The sequence below is a fragment of the Arachis ipaensis genome, chromosome B10 (assembly GCF_000816755.2).
Source record: "Arachis ipaensis cultivar K30076 chromosome B10, Araip1.1, whole genome shotgun sequence".
Lineage (NCBI taxonomy): Eukaryota > Viridiplantae > Streptophyta > Magnoliopsida > Fabales > Fabaceae > Arachis > Arachis ipaensis.
The window spans coordinates 54057247-54064273 of NC_029794.2; the positions used below are offsets into that span (position 1 = coordinate 54057247).

The 7027-nt window shown below is 34.2% G+C and overlaps 1 long non-coding RNA gene across 8 annotated transcripts; it reads right to left on the bottom strand.

The window, feature by feature from the left end:
• LOC110268240 lies at positions 1–3355 on the bottom strand. Of its 8 annotated transcripts, none has more exons than XR_002356357.1 (7): positions 2962–3355; positions 2147–2211; positions 1293–1363; positions 1097–1181; positions 642–963; positions 480–545; positions 1–274 (listed from the first exon to the last, which is right to left on the bottom strand). It is a non-coding gene; the product is annotated as an uncharacterized LOC110268240 (long non-coding RNA). The 8 variants fall into 8 exon arrangements; XR_002356360.1 differs by adding an exon at positions 1560–1666 and having other exon boundaries at positions 642–1181; XR_002356363.1 differs by having other exon boundaries at positions 642–1181; positions 2147–2194.

Below are 7027 nucleotides of genomic sequence, written 5' to 3' on the forward strand. Positions count from 1 at the left end.
TAAATTCAAATATTATATCCATTAATTCCAAACATGGTATATGGCAACAGATCCACAAAAGAGGGATTAAAATATTTTCAAATTAGTGTATACTTAAAACTATTTTTTTACCTATCACTAATTCATATAAGCTAGCAGAAAAATTAGGAGGAAAATAATTGTCACTGTTTAAGGCTCTAAAGGCCTACACATCGAAAGCTTTTAACCCTAGTTCAAGGCTTGTAATGAAAGCTTAAGCTTGTTTGCTTGACCACTCGAAGATGTCCGGTCCCTTCTACATTTCATAGTGGAATGATAGATTTTACACAGCTAGAATGGTGCAAAAATATTAATCATGTAAAGGAGTTTTTGAAAGATAAATTTGTTTCATTGGTGTGAAAAAGGTTCAATTATATATAATATTACCATTATGTAGTAAGCAACAAGATTATGTAAAGTAGTCAAGCTACAAGAATTAAACTTGATTTTATGGAACTTACTTGTACTTAGTTACTTTGAACAACTGCTTCAAGATTTCACCACTAAGATCATTTGAATCTAACATGCTGCCAAACAGAAGTTTGAACAACCAGTTAGCTAATAAAATAACAATATATACTTAGCAGTAACCTCAAAATTGTATAAAGAATTATTTCACATACACATTGATTAAGCTTCAGAGATTGCCGAGTGACTCCGGTATAGTGCCATTGAGATTGTTTTGACTTATTGTTCAGGTTTCCGGGCGGGAAAAAAATGATTAAGCAGAGCACAGTAATATGCTAAGACTCATTATATCTATGCAAAGTAAAACCTAGTAATTAGAGATTGTCATACTTACAAGAATTGGAGCTTATTTATATTGCAAAGGGAAGATTGTTTTGGCCAGTTAATCTATTATTTTCCAAATCCAACTTGCCCAAGTTTGTTAGATTTTCTAATTCTTTTGGTATGTTTCTTGTGATGGCATTCCCTTGCAAAGAACTACATGATAAAGCATATATACATCAATGATTACACTAAAAAAATCCAGCTTGACTAACAAACCACTTTTATCACCTAACTACCCAATCCTATGAAAATATAGCTTGACCAAGATTGAATGAATGTGTCATACTATGAGTATTTACAGAGCGGTAAGATTTTTTAGAACTCCTATTCTTGGGGTCAAGGTTCTTGTGAGTCCCATTAATGCTAGCGAACTGCATGAATCAAATTATGCATGCACCAATTCAATATATAGTTATGGGATTGAAAAATATAATGCTAATATATATTTTTTTGTGGACAGTAAAAGTAATAGCTGCAGCTACCTTGGCAGCATTTTGATTCAAGGCAAGAGCTACTGAAATAGCTCCTCCTCCTCCATTTACAGCACTTTGATCTAGAACAAGGAGCAATTGATGGAGGAAAGACAATTAACATCAGGAAATTTTGTAGGAAATACTTCTTAGTATTTTGTTTTCTTTTAATGAACTAAATAGTGCTAATAAGGGAAAAAATGTTAACACTTCCTATCATTTTATATTAGCTTTGTCTATTAAAGTGGTTTTCTGTGCAGAAACATTAGACTTGCTTACCGGTCTTTGTATAATTAATGAGTTGTACAGTAACTTCAATTTAATTGTCAATCGCTTGTCTAATTTTTTTCACAGTTGTTGAATCTATTTCAAGTCCTTAAAGAAATCTGAATGACCAAGGAGTATCCAAGTTAAAGATAAACTTGACATAGATAATTTCCAGTTAAATCAACCTCTCGAATGAAATTTTATAATATTCTAAGATAAAATGCAAAGTTTTGTGGAAGTATGGAATATATATGAGGTGTGAACTAACAAAGTATCAATATAATCAGAAAAGGAAGTTCACCTGTGTTTCCATTTCTTTTGTTACAAAATATAGATCAAATTTGATATTTGTCATTATGATAAGAACAAATAACAAAAGTTCTTTAATTTTTGGACAGAAATTGCAATAAATTGAATAGCAAAAAATTGTTGTAACAAATAAGAGCATCAATAGAAATGGAAATTAAGAAGAGAAGAAAAAAAATGAATGAAAAATCAAAGAAAAAATTAATCAAGAAAAAAAGTATGACTTAATGATCTCTGTTGGGATGCAAAAGATGCCTAATAAACTGAGCCACCAACTGAAGATAAGAACAAACCTGAATTTCTGACGTGCTTCCTTGTGCACTTGAAACTGGATTTGGTCCCTCCATATATAAAAAATCTAAATTAAAGTTAATTAATTTGCTATGCTATGTCATTTGCCAAACATGTAATAATTAAGGCTATATATATAACTTCCTTCTTTTTCTCTATGCATATACAAGTAGAACCATATACTTTGCTCTCTTATGACCTCTAATTAAAGAACCATATACTACTTTTGTGTTTCTCTTCTCAATGATATTCTTTTGATCTTTTTTTCTTATTTTATATTTTTCTTACCTACCAGGTCTCTTCCAATAGTGTACATGACAAATCTCCTCGATTGTCCTATTTTTCAGAGCATTTCACTTCTTATTTAATTTACAATTTTCATCATCACTTGAGTGAGGTGACAGAATCATCTAATCATTTTAGTTTCTATACAGAAGAACTATTCAATGCTTTTTTCTATACAGAAGCAACTTTGATTCATAGAACTATTCATGACAGAAAAATATTAGAGAATCTCGATCTTCTTGTCTTACCGGAGGCAACTAAGGAAGCAATAAAGAATCATAACCAATTAGTTCTATGTGATGGCAGTGACTGCATTTCCATTTTTCTGTTACCCAAACAAATATGGTTTAAACAACAAGCGACCTCTACTCAATTCAGATTTCAGTAAACAACAACTGAATCACTTGAACTAAACCAAACTTCAGATTTCACTGATAACAGGCAATTAGTGTACCAAACTTTCAAATTAAAAACCCTAAATCGGAACCCTAAACCTCTCAAATTTCAGAACCAAATGAAAATCAATACATACCTTCTCGACGATGGTGAGCACATAGACAACGATGATGCTAAGCGCGCGGCGACGGTCGGCACAGAGACAACAAGGGTGAGATGCAACGGTGAGTGCAGAGACAACTAGGTTGAGCAACGACAGTGAGCGCAGATACGATAACGGTGACCGGTGATGGTGAGAGCAGAGACTACGAAGGTGTGGGGACAATGAGTATAGTATTAAATGAATGCAGGTGAAGCAGATGAGGAGCGGTGGCAGCGACGAGTGGTGGTGAAGGTGAAGTGGTGAGTGGTGAGTGGTGAGTAGAGAGACGAAAGTGAGTGGCGAAGTGGTGAGGGGGGAAACCATTCTTCGAAGGGGTGAGTGGCGCAGGATAGGTGATTTGGTAAAAAGAAAACAAAATTTTCACAAAGTGTCGTAGGTGTATTTAGCGTTCTTGCATTAGGAAACGCTTATAAAGCGCACCCAAAACCTAACCATTAGACCACTCTTGAAAAGCGTTTTTTTTAGTGAGAAAAGTGTACCCATAGATATTAAGAAAAGGCTACGTTTTATAAGTGATCTTTATAATATCTAAGGAGACACTTTTCAAGTGATGCCACAACTGTGTTTCCTATTCTCCTATAAAATGGTAACATTGAAAAAAGTGTATCCTATTCTATGAATAGGCTACGCTTTTTAAATGTAGCTTAAAAAAAGTGTGGCTGAATGGGTGTTCTTCTTGTAGTATTTTTTGGGAAAAACAGGGCATGTGCGCGCACACTCCCTTATGCGCACGCACACAACAACAAAATTTTGAGTCCTGTGCGTACGCACCTCTCTGTGCGTACGCACACCAGCCTGTATGCCTTCTGTTGGGAGCGCTGGCACAGCCTGTGCGCATGAACCATACCCCTTTTGCTTTTGTGCGCTTGCACAGACTTGTGTGCGCACGCACACATAATCCTTTTCTTAAAAAAAAATTGCCTTTCTGTGCGTGGGCACAGGCTTGTGCCCACACACACTACAAGGCAAGGCCTCTGTCTGTGGCGTTTGCACACATAGTACGAACGCACAACCCTTTTCAATTTTGCCTTTCACGTGTACGCGTCCATCACGCATACGTGTCACCTTGCATTTTCTCACTTTCACGCGTACGCGTCACTCACGCGTACACGTCGATACTCATTTTTGCAAGCGCCACACGCACGTGTCACCCACGCGTACGCGTGGGTCCCTCCCCTGTTTCACACTATTCTCTTCTACCCTTCTCTCTATCTCTTACTTTCTTCTCTCTTCTCCTCCTTTCACCCTATTTTCTGCTTGTTCTTGTTCATTTTATTTGCATCTCACTTCAATTTTAGTAATTATATTAGTTTTGGTTTAGTTGCTTGTCAATTAAATAAGTTGCAAGTGTTTGCTTGATGTTGATTGGGTTGCTTCTTATTTAATTTTTTTATGAATATGTGCACTAAGCATTAAGTCCTTGTTTGATTTCCTAATTGAATTGTGAGTTTGATTCATATGTTGTCGCGACCATATGTGTTGAACTTTATCCTTGTTTGGCATCTTGAATTGTGCACTTTTACTTTAGTGAATTGAGTTGAATTACTTGTTCAGCATGGTTTTAAAATCAATACAAGCACATTACAAGGCACTTGTTTGTTTTTAATACTTTGCATTTGTTTGAGTAACTTAACTTGATTTTTATCAAGCTTGTCACTTTTTGCAAGAAGTACCTTTACCATGTGACTATTGCATTATGTGTCATGATGAACAAGTAGTTTTCTTTTCATCATTGAATTAGTTATTGTTGATTGTGCCATTTTTTATTCACCTTGCGCTTTCACTTGCACAACTTCAATAACCAATGTCTTATACATTCAATTCACTTTAGTTGTGGCTATCTAGGTTTATTTGTGTCCTATCTCTTATTTTTTCTTCACTTGCAACCTAGGTTGCTTAATTGAGGAATACATGCTTTTTCTGTTGATTATGTGGTTGCCGTTTTACCTGACCAGTGTGTTGTGTTCTAAACCGTGCACATTTAGAATACGGACATTGTCTTCTACACACTCATATGACTCTTCCTCAATTCATGTTTGTTTATTTTCTGCAGTGACCCAAGCCCCGGTGGCCACCAGTTGAAGGTAGAGCCTCACATCTCTTCACCCCCGGATTGAGTGCGTGCACGGAGGACCGTGCAACGTTTAAGTGTGGGGGAGGATCCGCAAATTTGGGACGTAAATTCTCTCTTTCTTAATACTTTGCACTATTTCCTAGTTTTTAGTAGTTTTGTCTTTTGTGAATATTTGTTTATTATTTCATTACATTGCACTTTGTTTAGTTTGCTTGTATATATCTTAGTTTGTTTATAGTTATATTTGCATGTTACCTAGCATAGAAATTAATTTTGATTAAAACAACAAAGAATTTTCAAGAAATTCATTTTTAAGGCTTTCCATTGATTGGATTTGAAAAACTTATTTTTGAACTTGTTTGAAATATTCATTTTGTGAAATATAGAAAAGAGCTTGAACAAAAACACTAAGTGAGATTTGAGCTTTAATGGTGTGGTTGCAATTTTTAACCACAAATTTTGTTCTTGTGTGATAAACTCCTTTTATGATTGTGATCTTAAATTTGCTTGAATCTTTATGTCCTATATTTGGTATTTTGAATGCATTTAGTATGATTGAGGCCATTTTTTATGTTTAACTCACTTAACCCATATGGTCAACCCTTACATCTACCTTTGTAAACCACTTTTGAGCCATTTAATTCCCTTTTTGTTCTAATTTTAAGCACATCTTTTGTCCTAAGCGAAAAATAATTATTGTCCATGATTTGTATCTTTGATTAGCTTGTGTTTGAGTGTGTGTATTATTCAAGTATGGGGGGAATTTGTGGAAAACATGGGTAGGAAGTACATTGGGCATTCATTGAGAATATTTGAAAAAAATGGGTAAACACTCATGCATTCATTACTTAAAACATATGCATCTCTTTTTGATGAAAAAAAGAGAAATTTAGATATACATACTTTGTTTATAAAAAAAAGAAAAAAAAAAAAGAAAAAGAAAAGAAAAGAAAAGAAAAGACAATAAGAATATAAATAAAGGATGCATATGTGTGTGAATTGGAAAGAGGATGCATGAGTGAATGTGAGAAAAAGGATAAATAGGTAGTTAAGTTGTTTTGTTATGTATATAGGATGTTATAGGATTAAGTGGGATACTTGAGTTAATCAAAGATCCAATCTATTAGCCCACTTAACCATATTAATTTTACACTTTCCCTAGCCCCATTACAACCCACAAAAGACCTTATGATATTTGCATTCATACATCAAGTATTAGTTGATTATTAGATGACTTGCAAATCTTTGAGAAACATGATTTAAGGAAGATTGAGTGATTAAGCTCTAACCACTAAGTGACTAGAGTGTAAACACATTCAGTGAGGGGTTCTATCGCTCAATTCTATGTCTCCATCTCTCATATTGTATCTTCTTGCAAGTTGCTTGTTAGTTTTTGAAAATTTCAAATAAAATCTTTGGACATTGATTATATTGCTATATTTTCTTGTCTTGGCCCTAAGTTCCTACTTTAGATTGATTGAGATTCTTTTGTTTGTTTTTGCCAAACTCCATAGGAACCATAGTATAGATATAGATAGATAGTATTTAGTATAGTTGCATGCATATAAGTAGTGCATTTAATAAATTGCTTCCCCCTTTTATCCTTCTCCTTTGATTGTGATTAGCATGAGGACATGCTATTGTTTAAGTGTGGGAAAATTGAAAAAATCCATATTTTACGATATATTTTGGTTTGATTTGAGTGGATTTCATCACATAAACCCACATTTATTCATATAAATAGCATACTTTTGTGTTTTCTCCCTAAATTAAGCTTAATTATGAAAACATGCTATTTTGTGCTTAATTTAATCAATTTTATTCCACTTTCATTCCATTCAATGCCTTGATGTGTTTGATGAGTGATTTCAGGTTTATAAGGCTAATATGGATTGAAGAAGTGAGGGAAAAGCATGCAAAAGTGGAGAAATCATGAAGAAATGAAGTTTTGGAAGATTCAGCATC